The sequence below is a fragment of the Pinus tabuliformis genome, chromosome 7 (assembly GCF_031772625.1).
Source record: "Pinus tabuliformis cultivar Carrire ecotype Pingquan chromosome 7, CPIR1, whole genome shotgun sequence".
Classification (NCBI taxonomy): domain Eukaryota; kingdom Viridiplantae; phylum Streptophyta; class Pinopsida; order Pinales; family Pinaceae; genus Pinus; species Pinus tabuliformis.
The window spans coordinates 454,134,946-454,158,564 of NC_142293.1; the positions used below are offsets into that span (position 1 = coordinate 454,134,946).

The window sequence follows — 23,619 nt, forward strand, 5'->3', positions numbered from 1 at the left end:
ACAGAAGTCTAGGACATCATAGAAACAGGGTATACCTTTCCATCAGCTACCCCTACAGATCCTGCTGAGAAGAAGAAATATGAAACAAATGAAAAGGCAGTCAATACTCTTTTAGGATGTCTATCTCAATCAAAATTCGTGAAAGTTATGCAATTAAAATTAGCAAAAGAAATATGGGACAAGATTGTCCTAAGCTATAAAGGAGATGATCAGGTAAAACGAGAAAAACTTCAAACCCTCAGGATTCAGTATGAAAATCTCAAGATGTATAATGATGAAAGTGTGGCTAACTATTTTCTTCATGTAGATGAGATTGTTAATTGTATGAAAAACTTGGGAGAAGAAATAAAAGAGGCTGTTGTGGTTGAAAAAGTTCTAAGATCTTTGTCACCTAGGTTTGAATCTAAAGTTTCTGCAATAGAAGAAAAGGAGAATCTACAAAGTCTTAAAATGTCACAACTACACGGAATTCTTACTGCTTATGAAATGAGGAAAGGAGGTCCATCAGACAGGAGAGAAGCTGCCTTCAAGGCTTCAGGCAAAGGAGAATACTATGAATCAGGACACGTGTCAGAAGAAGAAGAAGAATCAAATTTTGTCAAAAATCTTCAAAGGGGTGTCGGACGATTCTGAGGTAAGTTACCTTTCAAGTGCTTTGCTTGTGGAAGAGTAGGTCACTATGCTGCCAAATGTCCTCATAAGGATAAGATTGACAAGGGAAATGAACCTGTTAGATGGAACAACAAACAGAATGCAAATAAGAAAAGCTATTACACTCATGAAGATAGTGATGGTCTTTCAAATAGTGACGAAGATGAATGAGGTAATGAATATAAGCTTTTAATGGCTTTTGAAGATGATGACTACATGGATGCTATAGATGCAGAAGGTTTTTGTGAAGAGATGACTAATCTCAAAATCTGCTTAGAAGAGAGAAGTGCAATTATTGATTCTCTACAATGTCAACTAGCTGAAAGGGAAAAACATCTTGAAAAATTGGAATGTGAAATTTTTTGTCTTAGAAAGGAGATTGAGAAAACAAAAGCTATTAATATTAAATTTGTTAAAGGATTTGAAACTCTGGATGAGATTATCAATGTGCAGCGTTCTCCACTAATCAAGACAGGTCTGGGATATAATGGAGAAACATCTCAAGCTTCTACCTCCAAAAGTTATCTTGATGCAGCAAGGAGGAGCGAGCAAAGGCCTAATAGAAATCATCAGGTAAATCAGGGACAGTTTACCTCAAGAACGAATAAAGACTATCAAGAAAATCGGGGACAAGCTACCTTAAGGACAAACAGAAGCTACAATCAGCCACAGGTAAAATCTTCCCAATTTGCCTCAAGAATGGATGTCAGTAGAAACTACAATCAGTTGGATGATAGATTTGATAATCGCAGGAGTTTCTTCAATGGCCAATGTTTCTCTTGCCATAATTTTGGTCACAAAGCAGCTCAATGTGTTGCCTACAAGACAATCATGACTAGAGAAGCTCAAAAACAAAGGAACATGACTGGAATCACGAAAAGGACTTATAACAACTTTTCGGCCCTTGAAAATGAAGTTGAATGTTCTATTTGTAATAACTTTGGTCATGAAGATTCTGAATGTAGGAGAAGGTTTTGGAAGACAACTCAGAAGGAACATACCTCAAGTGCCAGAACATGGAGAATGAAGGAACCACAACCAGAAAGATGTGGGATAGCTTTCTATGCAGAAGGACAGGAAAATCTATGGTATATCGATAGCGGATGTTCGAAGCATATGACAGGGGATAAATAAAAACTTGAATCATATACTGCATTAGAAAAGGGAAAGAATGTGTCTTTTGGAAACGATACCCCTGCAGCCATAAAAGGAAAAGGCACTGCTCAGTTGAAAGAACAGGTCAAAGCTGGAAATGTTTTGTATGTAGATGGCTTGAAGCATAATCTACTAAGTGTTAGTCAGATGTGCGATCAAGGAACCGAGGTAATATTTCGATCAAATTGATGTAGCGTTCGTGATCTTGATATAGGAAAAACAATGATCAAAGGCAGAAGAACTCCAAATAATCTATACATATTTGAAGAAGGACAACAACAATGCTATTTGAGCAAGGATGATGAACACTGGTTATGGCACCAGAGGTTGGGGCATCTAAGCTTTTCACAAATAAGGAAAGCATGCAAATACCAGGCAGTTCGTGGTCTTCTAGATATCAAAATACCAGACAACACCATATACAAATCATTTCAGTTTGGTAAGCAAACCAAAACTAAATTTCATGAGAAGGAAGGATAAGCTAGCAGGCCTCTTGAGCTAGTGCATACAGATGTATGTGGTCCATTTAGGACAAGGTCACCTCGAGGAGAAGAATACTTGATATTATTCATTGACAACTTCTCCAGGTTTGTTTGGTTAGGACATATGAAGCACAAAGATGAAGCATTCAAAAAATTCAAATCCTTCAAAGCCTTGGCTGAAAATGAATCAGATTACAAAATTAAGTGCCTCAGGTCCGACAGAGGTGGGGAGTTTACCTCAAATGAATTTTTCGATTTCTGTGAAGAACATGGAATAAGAAGGGAATTCTCTACGGCTAGGACTCCTCAGCAAAATGGAGTGGTGGAAAGGATGAACAGAACAGTCCAACAAATGTCTCGTGCTATGCTTGATGAGTCTGGAACTCCCGCAACCTTCTGGGGTGAAGTTGCATATGTTGCGGTTGTTATTCTCAACAAAACAAATGTCCGAGTGAACAACACTCAAACTCCTCATGAGCTCTGGTATGGTGAGACTCCTTCGGTAAAGCATTTCAATTTTTTTTGGAGCAAATGCTATATTAAGAACACTGATGAGCAACTTGGCAAACTTGAACCTAGAGTAGATGAAGGCATTCTCCTTGGTTATTCTCCTCACATAAAAGCATATAAGTGTTATAATAAAAGACTTGGAAGAATTTTTGACAGCATTGATGTACTGGTTGATGAAAAAGGATACATCCCTAGGCAAGTAAATCATGAAGATGTCGATGAGGATGAAGACTACTCTCCAAATCAGACAAATGATGAAGAAGAACCTGAAGAGACACTAGAGGGATAGACAAGGATAGAAGAGAAGACTCCATCCAGGTATGTTCAAAAAAATCATCCAGAATATCAAATTTTGGGGCAGAAATAACCAGGTGTACAAACTAGAAGAACAATTGCAGAAGCCTCAAGCTATTTGGCATTACTCTCCTCCACTGAACCAGAAAATGTAAAAGAGGCATGCAAAGATGAATGTTGGGTCAAGGCAATGGATGAAGAACTTGAGCAGATCGAAAAGAACAACACTTGGGAGTTGGTTCCTAGACCAAAAGATAAGAATGTCATAGGAACAAAATGGATCTTCAAGAACAAGTTGAATGAAAATGGGGAAGTTATTAGAAACAAGGCCAGGCTTGTTTGTAAAGGGTATGCTCAACAAGAAGGAATGGACTTTGAAGAAAATTTTGCTCCCGTTTCTAGACATGAAGCCATTCGAATGTTCCTTGCTCTCTCAAGCTTTCAGAAGTTCAAAGTATTTCAAATGGACATGAAGTCATCCTTTCTGAATGGAGACTTAGAAGAAGTATACATCGAGCAACAAGATGGTTTCATCCTTGGGAATGATCCAAATCTTGTATGCAGACTTAAAAAGGCTCTCTATGGGCTTAAACAAGCTCCAAGGGCTTGGTACTATCGTTTGGATAAATACCTTCATCAACAAGGTTTTACAAAACGATCAGCAGATAGCAATCTCTATATAAAAATTGAAAATAACAAATTGCTAATACTTGTTGTGTATGTGGATGATATTATCTTTGGAAGCAATGAAGAAGCTATGAGTCAAAGCTTTGCCTTGGTGATGCATAAATAATTCGAAATGTCCTTTCTTGGAGAACTGACATACTTTCTTGGATTGCAAATCCAACAAAATGAAGGCGGTATCTTCTTGTCTCAAACCAAGTACCTCAAGCAGATTCTGAAGAAGTATGGCATGGAGGATTCAAAACCAGTATGTACCCCCATGGTTATAGGATGCAACCTCAGTGCAAATGATGAATCGGCAGCAGTGCATCAACCAACCTATAGATCTATGATTGGAAGTCTACTTTATTTGACAGGCACCCGACCAAACATCATGCATGCAGTAGGAATAGTTGGAAGATTTCAAGAAAATCCAAGGGAAACTCATCTTCAGGCAGTCAAGAGAATCTTCAAGTACCTTCAAGGAACTCAAAACTATGGCTTATGGTACCCTAGAGATACAGATCTCACACTTCATGCTTACACAGATGCAGATTGGGCCGGAAGCATGGATGAAAGGAAGAGCACAAGTGGTGGTGCATTCTTTATGGGTTTCAGATTAGTATCTTGGTTCAGCAAGAAACAGAGTTTGATTGCTTTATCTACAGCTGGAGCGGAATATGTGGTTGTTGCATCTTGTTGCACTCAACTTCTTTAGATGATGCAAACCTTGCAGGATTTTCAAATCACTTGTACTCCATCTGTCTCTATCTTATGTGATAATACAAGTGCAATAAGCATTTCAAGGAATCCTGTCATGTATTCAAAGACCAAGCACATACCTATCAAATATCACTTTCTTCGGGAACAAGTGCTTGAGCAAAAAGTCAAGTTGGAGTATGTTCCTTCTAAGGAACAAATTGTTGATATCCTCACCAAACCACTGCCCAGGGAAACTTTTGAATATCTCAGACAGAAGTTGGTAGTAGTTGATGCTTCATCCTACTGTTGAAGCTTGTCTACTTCAAAGAAAAGTTGGTGTACGCAAGTTGGATGAGGGGAATCCTTGTACATACGCTGATTTATGCAGGTGCAGTCACGTATATGAAGTTCTGAAGAAAATCAGCAAGGACAGACTCTGGTTGAAGAGAGTCTGATATGGGTCTGTCAGAGTCTGATATGGGTCTGTCAGGCATAGGTTCAGGGGGAGCATATAATCTTCTAACAATGCATTGTTGGCATTACCTTAGAAGCTCTTGGTTCTAGTACTCAAGCTGTCTTTGGTTCAAGTGGATCAACTGCAAAAAGAAGAGCAGAAGGGGAACATGGTTGCTGATATATATAGTGATTGTCAGATGCTGCTCATAGTAGTTATTCGTGTTTTGCATAGTCTTGATATTTCGTCTCTATGTCATGTATATTTTTTTTTATCAAGGTCATGTAACGGCCTATTTTGGTTTCCCCACTATGCCTGGGATGATTGATGCAATTGGTTGTCATATGTAAATTTCTAATGTATCCCCACTTGGTTGGGTGGATGATCCCCACTTGGTTGGGTGATGGTTGTATGTATTGAGTCTTTTGGTGATAGGAAGGTCTTTTATGATGTATAAGTCATGGTTCTTCTTGAAGAACACATTTTTTTGCAGATCTTTCCTACAGTCAGGGGGAGCATGTTCATCACAGCAGAGCAGAGATATCAGCATGTACTCAGGGGGAGCACAACCCTTTGCCCTTGATGACAAAGGGGGACAATGACTTTGAGGATCTTGGGATTGCCATCAAGTCTAAAGGGGGAGATTGTTGGCATTTTGGCACCGGTGTGGTGCTATGGTACAGGTGTTGTCCTTGATGGCAACTCACTTTGGTGACAGATCTCAGTTCAGGCGCTTAGAATGAAGGAAATCTTGTATACGCAGGTTCACCTTGCCGAAGATGCATATACACGTGGGTTATACGTTCAGAAGTCGCGTATGCGTATACATGCACTATTATGCACAGAAAAGCGTGTACATGGTGAGAAACTTATTTTTGGTCGTGGTTGTTAGTCCTTGGAATTTGAACCTATGGTTTTGGACCATGGTATCTCGTCAGAAGTGTTGACCCTAGGTTTGGAACCTTGGTATTGGTTTATTATGGTTTTGGACCGTGGTATTGTGGAAGGGATAAAACTATAAAAGAGGAAGGAGATCATGTGGCAAAGAATCATCTGATTTATTGAATATCTGATATCGTGCTAGATCTGGAATACTGTTGATTGGGTTATGGTGCAGATCTAGATCTGAATGAAGGAGGAACCTGAGCGCAAGAAGGATAAGGACTATTGATGGATCAAAATCTCAAGGCTTGAACATTGGTATCTCTATATGATTTTGATCTGTTATATGTGGCACACTCTTGATCTATAAATCTGGGTTAACTAATGTCTGAATGTTTAGAAGAATAAGTTATCCTTTATAGATCCGTACGCAGGTTCAGTGAAGTGCAGGTGTGTATACACACATTTTCTGTGAATGAAAGTAGAGTATACGCAGGTTGGTTGTGGTATAGAAGCGTATACACGCAGATTGATGAATAATGAAGTAGCATACATATCTTGATTTATGTTCTAGCTGCTTCTATTTTATTGCTGTAGTATTCTAGGTTCAGAATTGGTGTTTGATTACAATTACTGTGCTCTAGGTACAACTGATAGAGAAGTGTTTATCTAATTCAGTTTTTGGTTGGTGAAAGAAGTTTGGCTGATGCAGAAATACTTGATGTTTGATTGATATTACTTGTGGATACAGTCTGAAAATTAATGAAACAAGGTCCTTGAAAGCAGAGAGAAGGTTGCAGCCTTCTGCAGGTAGAAGCCTGTGTACTAGTATCTCAAGCTAGTACAAGAACTAAGGGGGTTGGAGCTCCCTTCCAGGAAAGCTGGAGAATGAGAGAGAGTTGTAGCTCTCTGCAGGTTGCAACCTGCGTACTGGTAAAGACTGCACCAGTGCAAATCATTTTAAAGAGAAGTTTCTAATTAAAAAAAGAAGATAGAGACGAATTGCAGCAGGGGGTTTTCATCCACATTGGGTTTCCTCCTTATATCTTTTGTTCATGTGTGTGACTATCTTCTGCTCTGATTGACTGGTTCTAGTAGTGTTTATTTGCTTCTGATTCACAGATTAATAACTGACATCTGAAAGATAAATCAAATTATAAGTTTTCTTTATATACGCGATTTTCCTTATCTGAAGTTGCGTATATACGCGGTTTTTATTAACTGAAGTAGCGTATATTATCTGAAGTTGAAAAAGGAAATATTTGTCTTGATAATACTGATTCACCCCCCCCCCCCCCCCCCCCCCCCCCCCCCCTCTCAGTATTATTTCCAACAGTATCTAACACCATTTTGTTGATGGTTGGTACTGTTGTTAGGCAATATGGGTAAAACATTGAATTTGATAAGATATTTGTTCCTATCATAAAGTGTTGATTCCCTATAGATAAGAACACCATTTTTTGTTATTTGGACAATGAAATTAATGTAGTCAGCTCCATCACGTATCGTAGCCTGATAAGCAATATACATACAACCAGGGTATTCACTGCTTGCTCCATTGTGAGAAATTATTAATGGTTTTCCTGGAACCACCAGTTGAAGCATAGTTAATATTAGCAGTGCATGTACAGTACTCGAGATTTTAAATATTTCCAGCAGAAACTATATGAGAGCGCTGAAAGGAAAAGGTAAAAAATTACTAACAATCACGCAGGATATGAAGTGAACTGTGCACCTGCTTTGGAGGATATAATCACATTGCTCAATGCATAGCAAGCTATATTTTCATTAATCCACATAAATTCAAGTAGTTTATAATTCTTCTGAGAGAATTTCAACTAGCAACCAAACAAATATGACAAAAAAAGGAGAAGAAAATGCACTCTAACTAATTGATAAAATAAAAAAATAGAAGCAAAAGACTATGTACACCACCGACTAGAACATAAGATAATGCATCAATAAGTTGCGAATGTTTAAGAATAATGTGTTCAGATTTTGCATTTATATTTTTCAAGAGATACATTTTGTCATGGAGATGAAATACAAGATTCATCCAATAACATGCCTTGCAGAGCGTATAGATAGAAATAAAATACTTTCTGAAGAAGAGACAAATACGAAGTGTTGTTGATTACTTTCATAGAAACTCTATTAAAGCATGGCCATTTTCCCTCACTTTATAAATATTTGATCCTCTTAAAGGAGGCTCCTAGCTCATGCAATACACCTTCCCTAACAAATGATGAAGTGAAGTAAAGCAAAGACAATGTAAGGCCCTGCACCCTATATGAAGTGAAATGGATTGAAGTGTGTATATTTTTATTATAGATTCAACAACTTATGTGATATGATAAAACACAAGACAAGAATCTAATCTACTCTTCAGCGAAATCTAAAATTGATCGATGAACACAATTAGAAGAAAATAAAGAATATCAATCGTACATAACACAATATTTCTCTGGGGAAAGAAATTGCTCAAAACTCCAACTATATATATTGCATTAACTAGAAGACCTGAGAATAAAATACAATGCTTGGTCAACCCGAACAATTCTTACACAAGTACAATCTATCTCGCTGGCTCACAAGCCAACTTAGGACAACACTTAGCCAATTTTGCTACCTTCCAAGCCCCTACTTCCTTGCATAATTCCTAATAGAATTAGCCCGTATTTAATTGGGAAATACACTCTCCATAACTATGCAATCCATCCGTAGGCTCTCAACTGATTGCATGCACCATATGTACAACTTGGAAAATTATACAATTGATAGTACATTATCATTGAACTCTAATCTCAACTGGGTCTTCCTCTAAACTGGCATGCATGAATTATTTATGAGTGAATATTCAGTTAACTGGTGTGGTATTGAGGATACACTAGTGCCTGTCCCCACTACTAGACCTCCTACAAGTTCGTCCAACAATTAGAATTAGTTTAACTGAATATAAATCAGTTAGACTGAGTTATCGAATTACAACTCAAAAGAAATCAACTCGGGCACTTGAAATTTAGGGATCACTCTACATCACTCTAGATACACTTCCAACTCGAATTACCTAAGTCAATTAAGTCATTTTAACTTAATTAAATATTATAAGCCTCCAAAATTTGGCCTTCACTTCATTTTGGAGTCTCCCTCCTCAAAATTATCATAGTTATCTTGCACTGATCAGGTACTTATGTTTATTTGTTTTCATTTTGTCATTAACACTTTCTTAATCAACTCACTTTCCCCGTCTATAAACCACAAGCACACCCACCACTTTGTTCACATCCGGTCAATCGGTTGTCGAGCAAAACTACTCAAAATTGGAGGACAACTTGTCTTCCCCTCAAAAATTGTGCAGAGCAACCCAATAGCTTCTTTGCACTCAGAAATTACACAGAGCAGGCTAGCCAACCTTCCTCTAGAAATGCGTAGTTCCAACCAGCTAGCACTGCTCTCCAGAACTACGGAGAGTAGGCCAGGTCAGCTGCACTGCCCTTTATAAATGCGCAGAATTGGCCTAGCTACACTACTCTCCAGAAATGTCTAGAGAAGCCTAGGCCAACTGCATTGTTCTCCGAAATTGTGCAGAACTAGACAGCTACACTGCTCCCCTGAAATGCATAGAGAAGCCCAGCATCACTTCTTAGGAAAATTGCGTAGACTTGGCTACGCAGTTGGGACCACTCAGTCTAGAAACAATGCAAAAGTTTTCCCTCCATCGCTGACCATTGCATGTACCAGTAGGTTGCCCGATTCCCTCTAGAATTGTGCAATACTTCTTTGCATGTCAGACAACTTTTTCTAAAAAAAGAAAAAAATAAAAAGTGAAAAATAATCCCTACATTTTAGGGATCTATTTTTAGCAGCAAGGGTTACAAGCAAAACTATTTTTAGAATCACCCCACCAAGTGTCGTTTTTTCCTAGATTTTTGGCATGCGCATCATAAACTCTAATTTCACCACATCCACTTAAATGATGCCTCAGATTTCATTCCTCACATTCAATCTTGGAGCTCTGGCATTCCCGAGGCATCTAGGAACCTGTTGTCACCTTCTAAAAATAGAGTTCCATTTACACAAAGAGTACAAAATAAATAGAGGTTTGCATCCATATTCCAAGACACAGAAGTTCTCAAATCTAAATTAGACCCTCTTTGCTAGATAGTGTTCGGAATAATCTTTCCAATGGTAGGTGGAAGTCCAGAAATGGACTCCTGGATTCGAAGTTAGCACAAATTGAAGATACCCTTTCAAAGCCAGAAAACAAAGGAAAAATGGCTAAGGGCCGGGCTCATCCCAATCGAAATCGGGGCTTTTCTGAAACAACAGTAGAGGAAGGCAGCAAAATCTGCGATCGATTGATCGCCGATATCACAAGTCACAAATCGATGGGTCCCAAGGTATGGCACATCAACTTATCGGCGATTGGAGGCGTCGAGCAGAGGCTATCGGTTTATCGGCGATGGGGAGGTCCCGCATATCAGAATTCTCACAACATCGGAGGTCTTGTAATATCAGCGATCGATGATTCTGGACGGGACTAGGGTTAAAAATACTGTGAAGTGGAGAAGTCTCGAGATAGTGTAAAGCACCGGGAGGGGCCAAAAACCATTTAACAAAAGATTGCAGCGAAAAAACAAGGTTGGGCGGGCCCTTTTCTCTCTCCACCAAGGGGCCACGTGATCAAATACCATTAGTCCCTATGAATCCACATGGTTGCTGATGTCATCATGATGTGGCAATACAGAGATGACATGGTGGTATGGAGGACACGTGGCATGCTGATCTAGCATTTTTAGGGTCTTAAGGGGGAATTTTTGGGTGACGCATGTCACCTCTCGCAAAGTGACACTCGGTAGTGATGAAGCCACCCATCGTAAATCGACAATTGGAAATCACACAAAGAAAATTTCCTCCTCCATCGAAGTCCCTTCCTACCTGCGATTGCGATATGCGAATGACAGTCCCGGATGCGATACTTTATGTGTCATACCTTATGAAAGTTTCGCATTCGGGCAATCACTTAGCACTATGAAAGGAGGTAAAAAGGCTCAGTCTCCCGCATTGCGAATGCAATATCCTGGGTGGGCTCGATCCCACATATCGGCGATCACGAGTGTCAAGGGAAGATACCAAAGGAAAAGCATTTTAAAACGTTGGTATACGGTATTCCACATAATAAAGGAAAAAGGACCCCCTGAGCGGAGTCTGTAGGCCCTAGCACTCGAGGAATAAAAACTTGCTCATAGCCCCCGATCACATGAAAAAAAATGGGTTGGAGTGGATCTGATGGCCTCATCCTGTAATGGCTTTTAATGCAAAATCCAGAATGCGAGAACTCCAAAACCAAGTAGTGAAAAACATTAAGGCGAGGTGGGCTAGCAACTGCGCCATTTAATAAAGGAGATGGAGCATTCAAACTCGACATGAACAGACCCAGACATGCCCCTTGTGACACGAAATCTAGGTCGATGCTAACAGAAGTAAACAAGGACTTAGTAGCTCAGGAGGACTTGATTATCCAACATGGTTTCCCCATACAGAGGGAAGATGAAGTGCCACCCATCGTTCCTCTGCTTCAGTACTGTGGCATGAAACCGATAGTGCCCACTTCCAGCTTTAAAGAATGAATGGTTCAAGCAGTAAAGGTAGAAAAGATGGGAGTCAGGTGAGTAACACAGGACACTAGACCATAAGAAAAATTCAACCTGAAGAAGAATCAATCACAGGGATTGGCATGAAGATATTTTGTTAACATTATTATATGACTATTGACTTGTTTTATTACCCTATAAAGTGTGACCCTTTAATGAGGAAATTAATATTTTGTAATGTTTTTAGGCCACATAACCATCCATGACCGAGACATCTAGTCGATCTGATAGCTAAGACTCGGCATAAGATATTTTGTTGTAATGAATGTTCAAGCACTCCCCTCTCTAGATAAATAGGGGGAAGCAACACTCTACAAAGGTTTAGAAATCCTAAATAAAACACTACATGTTATTTTTATACTATATGAATTTATAATACAGATCTTTTAGAATATCAAGGAAATCGTAGTGATTCCCCCTTCGAGTATTACAATATGTTATCCCTCTGTTAAGACCCATTATGTTCATGTTTCTTCTGTGAATTCATGTAATCATAGCTGCTAGAAATATTTCATACTTCCTCATAGATTCATTAGTATTTACTTATTAACGCATGTGCATGTATGGATTATTGAGATTACATCTTTAAAATTTCACTCACATGAATCATAGCATTCAGTCTCTCTTTTGTCCATTATATGTACCCGTGGCTCAAATAAGCACAAAAATTCTTAATGCTTCAATATCTATGTGTTAAATGTAGAATTCTCGATGCTTTAAGCTCTATGTGATGAGTTTCTCTTTCTTCTTATCCTCTCTCATTGCCATATAGAACCTTATTAAATTCTAAGTCCTTGAACTACTCAGCCTCTATGCTTTTATGCACATATTTCTCTTAACTGCATATGTGAAGAAGTACCAGAAATACATGACTTATAACTTTAGATGAATGAACCAAACTATTCCTTTTAATATATATATATATATATATATATATATATATATATATATATATATATATATATATATATATATCTATATCTATATATATATATATATATATATCTATATATATATATATATATATGTGTGTATATATATATGTATATATATATATATATATATATATATATATATATATATATATATATATATATATATATATATATATATGTGATGTCTCCATTTTCCTGAGAATCATTTGAGACACACAAAATATAGATGTGCCCAGGCACTCGTCTTGTAAGCAATCCAAGGTTTTCTTTGGGGGCGACAATATTTTTCTGTCGTCATTGCTAGGGAAATTATTAAAGGATTTTTCCCCTAGGATACGACAAGTTGAGCACTCTTTGTGTAGGTGAGAAAAGGAATTTTGATTGCATCCACATCACCTTGGCGACTCCACAAACCCCATTATCATTTATCATCCTGGCTTTTAAAAAGCCTCAAACTCCCTCAGATACCTCTCAACAGAAAACCCCATTTGTATTTGACCCAGAGAAATTAATTTTCAGGAAAGTATGGAAGGAGAAAACTCCTACTACCTGTGCTACCATCTCATCATTCTTTGAAGCTTCCTCATCCACCTCCAAACCCATTGTTACTTACTACTCATGATTTACTCCTAAGACCCTTACATACCCTGCTTTCAGTCTAGTTGCTCCAACCAATGTGGTTGTGGCCCAAGTTTCTCTGGAAAATATTAACCCCCTCCATTAATCCATATGGTTGTTCTAGGTTTTTTGTTGAATAAATATGCCCCTCTTGATTTACCTCAACCCCTAAGTGCTATGCCCCAGGACTACCGATGGCTTCTTCCTAGGTTCAATGGGAGGATGAAAAAACTGCATAGAGACACATTGAAACCTTCTATGCTTTTGTTAGGAATCTAAATGTAGAACAACTGGATGTGGTCGTAAGACTCTTCGTACAATCCCTTGATGGAGAAGCTATAAAATGGTTTAAAGCCCTACCTAATGCCTCCATCACTACCTAGGAGGAACTTAAAAACTCTTTCACATAAAAATGGGGTGAAAAGAGAAATCATGAGTACCTCCTCACACATTTTAATGCTATAAGGAAGAATCTAAAAGAGGACACTTCAAAATTTATAAAAAGGTTCAATAAGTTGTATAGTAACCTGCCTGGTGAGATAAAGCCTCCTCCATCTGCTGCTCGGGTAGATTTTTTTGGGAGGCTTTGAATCCGACTTTTTTTTTACACTAAGAGAAAGGAAGTCTTTCACTTTAGATCAACTCCAAGTCGATTCTCTGGAGGTGGAAAAAAATTTCATCTTGGCAGGGAAGTCAAGAGCAAAGCTGGAACCTACTAAGAATAAAAGGGGGAAAGAAGAAGCATCCTCCTCTGGTCAAGCTAAAGAATCACCATATCTAAAGTGGGATGAACTAGATAAACGCATAAGGAGTTTATCGCATAATGTTGGAAAGATTGAACTTGAGAACAATATTCTCTCCAAACAAAATGCTCAAGGCAACAACCAGGCTTATAACCCACAATATAGAAGGCCTCCATTGAAGTTACTTCCAAGAGAAATAAAGGAACAACTCAATTAGATCCCTCATCCTCTATATTTATATGATGATCGCGATGAACAATCATCCGATACATATGAGATGAAGGAAAACTTATATTCCTCCTTCTCGAAAGAAGAACATGAAAATATGGCTCACCAGGAGACCCTTCATGATAGAGAAGCGGTAGCAAATTAGGAGGATATAGATTATTATTGCAAACAGTTTGTGGATTTCATGAAAGCATAGATACACCAAAGGTATGATCTAAGATCTTCAAGAAATAGGTTGAGGGAACCATAACAACAAGAGGGAACTGATCCCCAAGATATTCCCTCACTACCAAATAAAGGGAAAGGTAAGCTGAATCCTAACTCTTGCAAGATAAAAGTCTCCTCAAATAAGGAAAGCAATAGTTCCGAGGGACATATAGAAAAGGAGGCACCTGTTCTGCTAAAAACTAACAGTGGTAAGGAAGGAGAAGCAGATCCAGGAGGTATAGAAAATGTCAAACCTACATTCAATCTTTAGAAGGAACTTGAAAAGGTAAAGATTTATGTTCCTTTGACTAAGCTTCTAGAGAAACCTACTTATAAATCTCAGTTATCTCAATTAATGCTTCCATCCACCTCTTCACACACCCATGATTGTTTAAAGCTTCAAGAAGAGAGGCCAATGATTGTTTTTGGGTCGCATGTGGAAGAACATGATCCTTCTACTGCACCCTTCTATGCGACATTGTTAATCCATGACCTTTTATTGCATAATTGCATGTTGGACTCCGGAGCCTCACACAACCTCATGTCATTAGCAGTGATGGAACAAATTGGCTTGAAGATCACCAAGCCCTATAAGGACCTATACTCCTTTCACTCTATGAGGGTCAAATGTTTAGGAATGATACAATATCTAGCGGTAAACATGGCTAAGATCCTTGTGAAGAGTGTGGTAATGGACATAGTAGTGGCAACTATTCTCCCTCAGTTCAGCATGCTTCTATCGAGATCTTGGGGTTCCAAGGTAGCGGGCTATATCAAGTTATATCTAACTTATCCCATTATTCCCATGTTTGGAGGAAAACAAAGGAGGTTTTACAGAGAGTCCAGGTTTGTAAAAACTGTGACCCCAGCTAAAGCCTAAAAAAGCTCCCCAGTGCATGGAAAAGAAATCGACCTCTCCTCCCTGTTCCTACAATAAGATGATAACATCTTGGAAGAAACATCAATACACCTAGCAAGGAAGTTAGAACACCAGCATGCAAATGAAAGCAAACTATCGAAATTATACTTTGATGGAGCAAATTCCAAAGTGGGAAATGGAGCAGGAGTATTGTTGGAATCTCTCGAGGGTAGCCTGATACCCCTCTCATTCAAGTTGGAGTTTGAGGTAACCAACAACATGGCATAGTATGAAGCATTTCTCCTTGGGCTACAAACAACAAAGAATATGAATATTGAATGCCTAACAGTCTATGGGGGCTTTAAGCTGGTTGTAAGGCAGATAAGGAATCAGTACTAGACCAAACACCCCAGATTAAGGATATACCGGAATGAAATATGGGATCTGATGGATAACTTCTTCCTAGCTTTTAATATCCAATTTCTAACTAGAGAAGGAAACATAATGGTTTATTCCCTTTCTGTAGCAGCAAGCAGTTTCAAGTCCCCTCAAAATTAGCTCCTCAGGTATGAGGTGGAACTTAGATACAGACCCTCTATACTTGATAATGTCAAGCACTAGCATGTATTCAAGGACGACGAGTAGGTGAAATTATTTATAGAAGTCATTGGGGAGTTCACTGACTCAACCATCGATCAAGAAGAGGAAAAAGAGGAAGACCAAGAAACCACTTTGTGGGAAGACACACTGGTTAGACGCAGAATTCTACAACTGAAAGGCAACACCATTCCTCGCAGACTAGTCCCACTGGAAAGAATTTTGAATAATGATGACATAGCCCCCAAACTAATGGCTCTGGAGATAGACGATCAAGTAGAAGATTGCAATATCTTTTCACAGCAGGAACCCCAGATGATCAGGCTATAAAAAGGAATTCTCTAGCAATACAAACAAAGGTATTTAAATATATTCAAAATCCACAAGGATGCTTTTGCTTGGTCTTATGAGGATTTAAAAGAATTTCATACTAACATCATACAACATAATATTCCTTTAAAGAGTGGAATAAAACCATGCAAGAAGAAACTCAAGTAGATAAATCCACTCTTACTCCCCTCCATTGAAAAAGAAGGAAGTTTCTATATAAAAATAGCATAGTGCCTTTAAGGTAGTCTAAGTGCATGGCCAGCTTATTCCCTGTACGGAAAAAGAATGGAGAAATAAGGCTATGTGTATATTTTTGAAATCTAAATAGGGCGTTGTCGAAAGACAACTACCCATTTTTGAATATGGATTATATATTGTAGAAGGTGGTTTCCTGAGTCAGAATATCCATAATGGATGTGTTCTCTGGTTACAACCAAGTTGCATTCCACTGTGATGATTAGAAGAAGACTACTCTCACCACCCTGTGGGGAACATTAATGTATGCTCGCATGCCTTTCAGTATTATTAATGCAGGGGCCACATTTCGGAGAGATATGGACATAGTTTTCGTAGGGGATAAAGACAATTTCGTAGTGGGTTATTTGTTGTGTGTGGAGCATGATTGTTCAGAGGTCTTTTGTTTCAGCCAGATGTATACCCCAGGAAGTTTGTACACCCCTCCACACAGGGGGGTGCAGGGGGGGACTTGTCCCCCCCAAAGCTAAAAACATATGTAAAATTGCCTTGTAAAAGTATATTAATTTCTAGTCAATCTGGGTCGTTCATTAGGCGGATGATCTGACGGTAGAACTTATGTTTAGTTTAGGCTTTTTTGCCCTAGAAGGAAACCCCTCTCTTTGTATGAGGGCATTGTATTTGAGGCTATGTAACAGATGTGTATTCGGTGAGTGAGAAAAAAACAAGTGAGACTGTGAGAGAAAACAGTTACAGCGGATTTGCTGTAGGTTGTGTCTCTTCATTTTGCTGGATAATAGAAAGGAAGGACTGGTTGTTCGGGGTGGACGTAGCCCAAACTGGGTGAACCACATATATCTATGTCTCTCTTGTTTTATGCATTTTCTTTGTTTATATTTCTGCAATATTTTATGTGTTCCATTGCTCCGTAATATATATTTTTATAACATTATTTAGACGATATCATAGTCTTTTCTACGACTGATGAAGAGAACATCCTCCACTTGAAGCTCACCTTTAAGAAATGTAGGAGGTATGGTCTTTCTTTGAATCCTAAGAAATCTTAGTTCGCCCTGAGTGAGGGGAAGCTAGTAGGACACATAGAAGCGCAGGAAGGCGTGAAGATTAATCCTAAATAAGTCGAATCCATTTTTCATATTCCTCTACCGAGAAATAAGAAAGAGGTCGAAGCCTTTTTGGGAAGAATAAATTTCTTGAGGAGGTTCATACCCAACTATGCAGAAATAGTGAAGGGTATTACGGACATGCTTAAGAAGAAAAATGAATTCAAGTGGAGCCCTGGCCCCCAAGATCCTTTCATTTGAATTAAGTAATCTTTTCTGAAGCCCTAGTACTAGTCAACCCCGACTATTCAGTGCCTTTCTATATCATCTATTTTGCTTCTCGGCATACTATTCCTGCAGTTCTCCTACAAAAGAATAAATATGGCTATGAAGAGCCCATTGACTTCTTCAACCAAGTGTTGAGGGATGCTGAGCTGAAATATAACATCTTCAAGAAACAAGCCTATGAACTAGTTAAGGCTTTCAAGGCATTTCGTATGTATATGCTACAATCAGAAATCAAAACATTTCTCCCAACGAAAGCGGTCAAGGACATCCTCGTGCAAGAAGACAGCGAAGGAAAAAGTGGTAGGTGGATAGAAAATATACAATAATATGAGTTAGAAATAAAGCCTACTAAGCTCATAAAAGGCCATGGGTTAGCCAAGGTTTTATCCGAATCTAAGTGCCAAGCTCTAGGGATAAAGCTGATAATAGAGGAAGGTAGACAAGAGGATCATCAGAACAGGATTGAAAAATCTGAGCAGAAGATCTATGCTAAATATGAGGGATCACCCTGGTATAATAACATCATTCATTATCTCCTATTCCTGAGGTGCCTGTTGGGGTTAGATAAATCAAAATACTGAACTCTCAGATTGCAAGAAAAAAAATATATCATATCCAATGGTAAAATCTACTGGATGGACCCAATGGGAGTCTTGATACTATGTTTGGTAGAGGGAGAAACCCATAAAGTGATTGATGAATTTCATAGAGGCGTTTGTGAAGGTCATTACAACTGGAAGACCACAGGACACAAAATCCTCAAGGAAGGATTCTATTGGTCTACGCTATTTGGAAATGTTCATTCCCAGGTCAAGTCATGCCAGAAATGTCAAGTGTTTGTTGAGAGATAAAATCTCTCTCCTCTCCCCCTAATTCCAATGCATGTGGAAGAACCTTTCAGACAGCGGGGACTAGACTTCATAGGAGAAATAAACCCACCATCCAGTGGCCAACACAAATGGATATTAATGGCCATAGATTATTTCACGAAGTGGGTAGAGGCCATCATAACTAGAAATGCTATAGATTCAGTGGTAATTAAGTTTATGGAGGAGAACATACTATCTCGATTTGGTTGTCCTATCAAAATTATCACTGACAATTCTCAACTCTTCAAACATTCTAAATTCACTAGATTTTGCTAGAAATTCAATATCATTATCAGGCACTCCACTACCTACTATCCTCAAGGTAATGGCTTGGCTGAATCCTCAAACAAATCTTTGGTGAGGGTGTTGAAGAAGACCATCACCGAGAATGAGAGGAACTGAGTCTCCTAACTGATTTTTTCCCTATGTGCCAATCGAGTAACTCATAAATGATCCATGGGGAAATATCCTTTTGAGCTAATGTATGGTAAGGTTGCAGTCTTCCCAATCTAATTAGCAATGCCAGTGATGAAGTTACTACAAGAAGCTGAGGAAGGGCCAAGTGCCAAGTGCCTGGTCAAGCTTCATGAAAACAGAACAAGTGGGGACCAAATTGTCAAATTACCAACAAACAATGAAATCCTTGTTTGATAAGAAGGCCAAGGATCGACCTCTTCAATGAGGAGATTTAGTTCTCCGATGGGACATTCGATGGGAAGACAAAGACAAACACAGAAAATTTGATCCGCTGTGGTTCGACCCTTTCAAGATTGCAGAAGAGAGAGGAAATAGCATGTACATGGTTGAGAATCTAGATGGTGAATCATTGGAAATATCGGTAAATGGCTAGTTCCTGAAATTCTATTTCCAAAACTAGAGGTACCTTTCTTGCACTCATTGTAAATACTGGTGTGTGTATTGTAATTTTTATATGAAACTTCCAATTTATGTTGAAAATTCCATTTTCACAAAATTATCGTTTGTTTAGAAAAGACTCCATGCCCAAAGGATAAGTTCACAGTTTGCAGGTTGTCAGCACCTTGCTAAAAAGGCATTGTCCCTAGGTGGAGTGAATGTTGTCACCTTCTGAAAATAGAGTTCCAGTTGTACAAAGAGTACCAAAGTACATAGAGGTTTGCATCCTTCTTACAAGCCATAGAATCTCTCAAAGCTAAATCTGACCCTCTCCACTGTATAGTGTTCAGAATAAGCTTTTCGACGGTAGGTGGAAGTCCAAAAATGGAATCTGAGATTAGAAGTTAGAGAAAATTGAAGATTCCCTTTAAAAGCCATAAAACAAAGGAAAAATGGCTAAGGGTCAGGCTCATCACAAATCACAACTGGGGCTTTTCTAAAATAGTAGCAGGGGAAGGTAGTGAAATCTGTGATCGGCCTATCGCTGATAGCACAAATTGCAAATCGGCGGGTCCCAAGGTGATCTGATATTCACCCTATGAGTGACATTAGTTGAATGTTTATTAAACAAAAGGTATTACAGACTCATGTGATGGTGTGTTTTCTATGTTATTTAAGAAACGGATCGATCAGATTACCAATACACAGACATTTAAATGGAAAGACAACAGAGAAATACAGTAAGCAACACAAAGACACAGATAGTTTTAATAAGGAGTTCACCCTATTCTCCAGGGCTATATCTCCGGTCCAGCTTTAGTGGTGGCCTTGTTTTATTGTGTCTTTAAGAAAAGAATTACAAATACAGGGATTCAGTGTGAGTTATCCTGAAACAGGTTTGCTTGGCAGGGTGGTTCTTGGTGTTCCCCAAGCCACTTAGAGTAAACAGACCCCTGTTCCTCCTACCAGCTCTCTGACCCTCGGTCTACAGTGGAAAGATCCAACTGTGATGCTTAATATGGACAGATCCCTCTATGGGAAGGCTTGAATCTTCAAGCTCTCTGGTGCTCGATGCTGCCTATGGTCAACTCGGCCCTCTGTCTCCTCTACTTGGCTTTATTGTTCTCTGTGTTCAGTCCTCCTCTCAGGGTTGATTGTTCACTATATTTCTTGGTCTCTCAGACTCCTCTCTATTCCTCCTTAATTCAATTGTCTCTGTTCATGGCTTTAGCCATTCAATCCTCATGCCTATTCGGTTCCTCTCCCACCTGCGTCAATTCTACTTCTACATGCGTGCTGGGAGTTCCCTGTTCAGTGTCAGCATGAACGCTCGGGAAGTAGCCACGTGTCCCCATTGGAATAGCGCTAGCCTGCTCATCAATTCATTTCTTCCATTACGTCGTGTATGCGTTCTTTCTCCACCAGGGGGGTCAAACGGATTCCAAATCCCTTTAGAACGCAACTTAATTTCCTGTCGATTCCGCTTCTTTCCATCGGGCGAAATGTCTGCCGTCCAATCTGGGCTCCTCCAGATCCAACGTCATATGCACATGGAGTGTGGTTGACTTGCTTGACTGATAACGCGCGATCATGGTGGTTTTCCTCTCACCTCCGCTGCCATGCATAGATCGCTGAGTGTGATCGCTCCACTTCCTCCAAAACCTCTTACCGTTCAGGGGCACCTTGATCAAAACCGTCAGTTTCCAGGGCATGGGTCCCGCCTTCATACGCTAGCCCTTTTTCCTTTTTTCGCCTGCGGTCCTCTGGCTCCCAACGTGACCAAGGGCTTAAGGCCCCTCCATTTCGGCCCTGTTTGCCCAGCGATGCGCGATTAGGCGCTAATCGCGCATCGCAAATCAACTCCTTTTCCCATTTCGGGGCTCCTAGGGGCTACATCGACCTCCTGCACAGTCTCCATGGGCCTCAGTCAGCGCGCTTTGACGAAGGTCCTCGTCGTTCCGCACCGGCTACCATGGCCACTGGTTGAGGGTGTTTTCGATCACTGTTTTTGAATTTTCAAAGATTTGTTCGACCTGATTTAGTCATGGTTCTTTGACAGTTGTTTATGGATCCAATTCGGATCACTGCCTCCCTACTGAAAAGCTTTTGGACCACCAAAAGTTGGTTTTCTTCAAGCATCAACTAAGTGAGGAAACTGTTGACTCACTTGTCCAATCTCAATCCACTTCACATTGCTCAGCTTCAAACCTTTAAGCCCAATCTTGAGGTATTCCATTTGTCCGATGCGCATCGTCCTTACTTCCTATCCAACACTATATCTTCCTGTAACTCATTAAGATATTCAGGTAGCAGGTCATCAACAGAAGTTAATTGAATATGCTCTTTAGGGTCCTCAACCATTGAAGGTTCAAACAACCTCAAGAAATCTACGTTCACGACTGAGTAAATGTGCATGTAAGCTGGTAGATCAAGGCGAAAAGCATTTTCACCAATCTTCTCAAGTATCTTGAAGGGTCCATACCTGATAGGTTTTAGCTTTTTACCTTCACCTTGCATCCTGTCCTTGCTGATATACAGCCAGACTTGGTCTCCAACTTGAAAACTATTCTCCATCCGATGCTTATCATGCCTAGCCTTGTACTTGGCCTGGCTCATTTCCAGTTGTTCCTGTATCGCCTGGTGGATCTCCTGGATTTGTTCAATGAACCTAGTTTCCTTGTCCACATCACCATGTCTATCAACCATGGTATCTTTACCAAAGACAAAATCCAAAGGAGACCTTGGTATGAAACCGAAAAAGGTCTCAAAAGGAGATCTCTGTGTAGAAGAGTTTTTGGCTCTATTGTAAGCATGCTGCACATAACACAAGTGCTCATCCCAAAGCTTAGGATGTTTGCTGCAATATCCTCTCAATAACTGGATCACCGTCCTGTTAACTACTTCTGTCTGGCCATCTGTTTGTGGATGAAAAGTTGTGATTTTCTTCAATTTGGTGTCCATTAGTTCCCACAGACTGGACCAAAACTTCCCCAAAAATCAGGTGTCTCGATCAAATACAATAGAAGTGGGAAATCCAAAATGAACCCATACATGTTCAAAGAATAATTTTGTAGTTTGTTCAGCTGTAATATGTTTACTACAGGGTATCAAGATACACATTTTGTTGAACCTATCCACAACAACATACAAATAGTCATGACCTTTCCTAGATTTAGGCAGTCCTCCAACAAAATGCATGGAAATGCTTTCCCAAGGGTTAGAAGGAACTGGTAGTGGAGTGTATAAGCCTAGTTTTTTGTTACTGGGCTTGTTTTTAGCACACATAGCACATCCCTCTACATATCTAGAAACTGTCTCATTCATTTTCGGCCAATAGCAGAACCTTTGCAGCTGTGCAACTGTTTTACTTACCCCAAAGTGACCTGATATCAAAGAAGTATGTGCTTCCCTAATTATCTTTATTCTCTCAGTTTGTGGAGTGCAGAGTTTCCCACAATGATATAAGAGTCGGTACTTCACACGATAGTCCAATTCTTCTACTCTTTTGCCTTGACTCAAAGTTGCATATACATATTTAAAGTCCATGTCCTGAGCATATTGTTCTATGTAGCTTTCATGCAGCACATAATTATGCTTAAGTATGGTAGATGCATTTATAATGGGTCTAGATAACATGTCTGCAACCTTGTTATGTATGCCCTTTTTGTATCTAATGACTAAATGAAACTGTTGTAGAAAACCCATCCATATATAATGTCTTGACTGTTGCAACTTAGTTTGGGAGTGTAGATATTGAAGTGGTTGATGATTAGTATGTATTATTGTTTCTTTCCCCATTAAGTAATGTTTCCACTTTTTCACACTCTGAACTAATGCATACAATTCTTTATCATAGGTAGGATAGTTAACTACTGCAGGATTAAAAGTCTCATAATGATAACATATGTTTTTACCGTGCCGTGTCAACAATGCTCCCATGGCATAGTCACTGGCATCAGTTTGGATCTCAAATGGTCTTTGTTGATCTGGCAGTGCTAGTATAGGTGTTGTACTAATCTTTTCTTTCAAGGTGTCGAAGCCTTTCTGCTGTTTGCCTCCCCAGTGAAACACCTTGTTCAATCATGTCAAAGCATGTAAGCGAGATGCAATTGAGGAAAAGTTTGAAATGAACTTCCTCCAATATTGTGCTGCTCCTAAGAAGCTTCTCATCTCTATAGCAGACTTGGGTTTAGGCCAGTTTACAATGACTGCCACTTTAGAGGGATCTATTTTCAATTCACCTCCCCCTACTATATGACCCAAATAATTTAGATAGGTTTTGCCAAATTCACATTTGGAGAGTTTAACATAAAGTTTTTCTCTTTTCAAAACATCTAATGTCTGCTTAACATGCTTTAAATGTTCTTCCCACGTTTTACTAAAA

The 23,619-nt window shown here is 39.2% G+C and overlaps 1 pseudogene; it reads left to right on the forward strand.

Annotated features, from left to right (window-relative positions):
- Positions 1–14,839: 14,839 nt before the first annotated feature.
- The window catches only part of LOC149247921 (ubiquitin-activating enzyme E1 2-like), a 155,183-nt pseudogene continuing 146,403 nt past the window's right edge, over positions 14,840–23,619 (forward strand).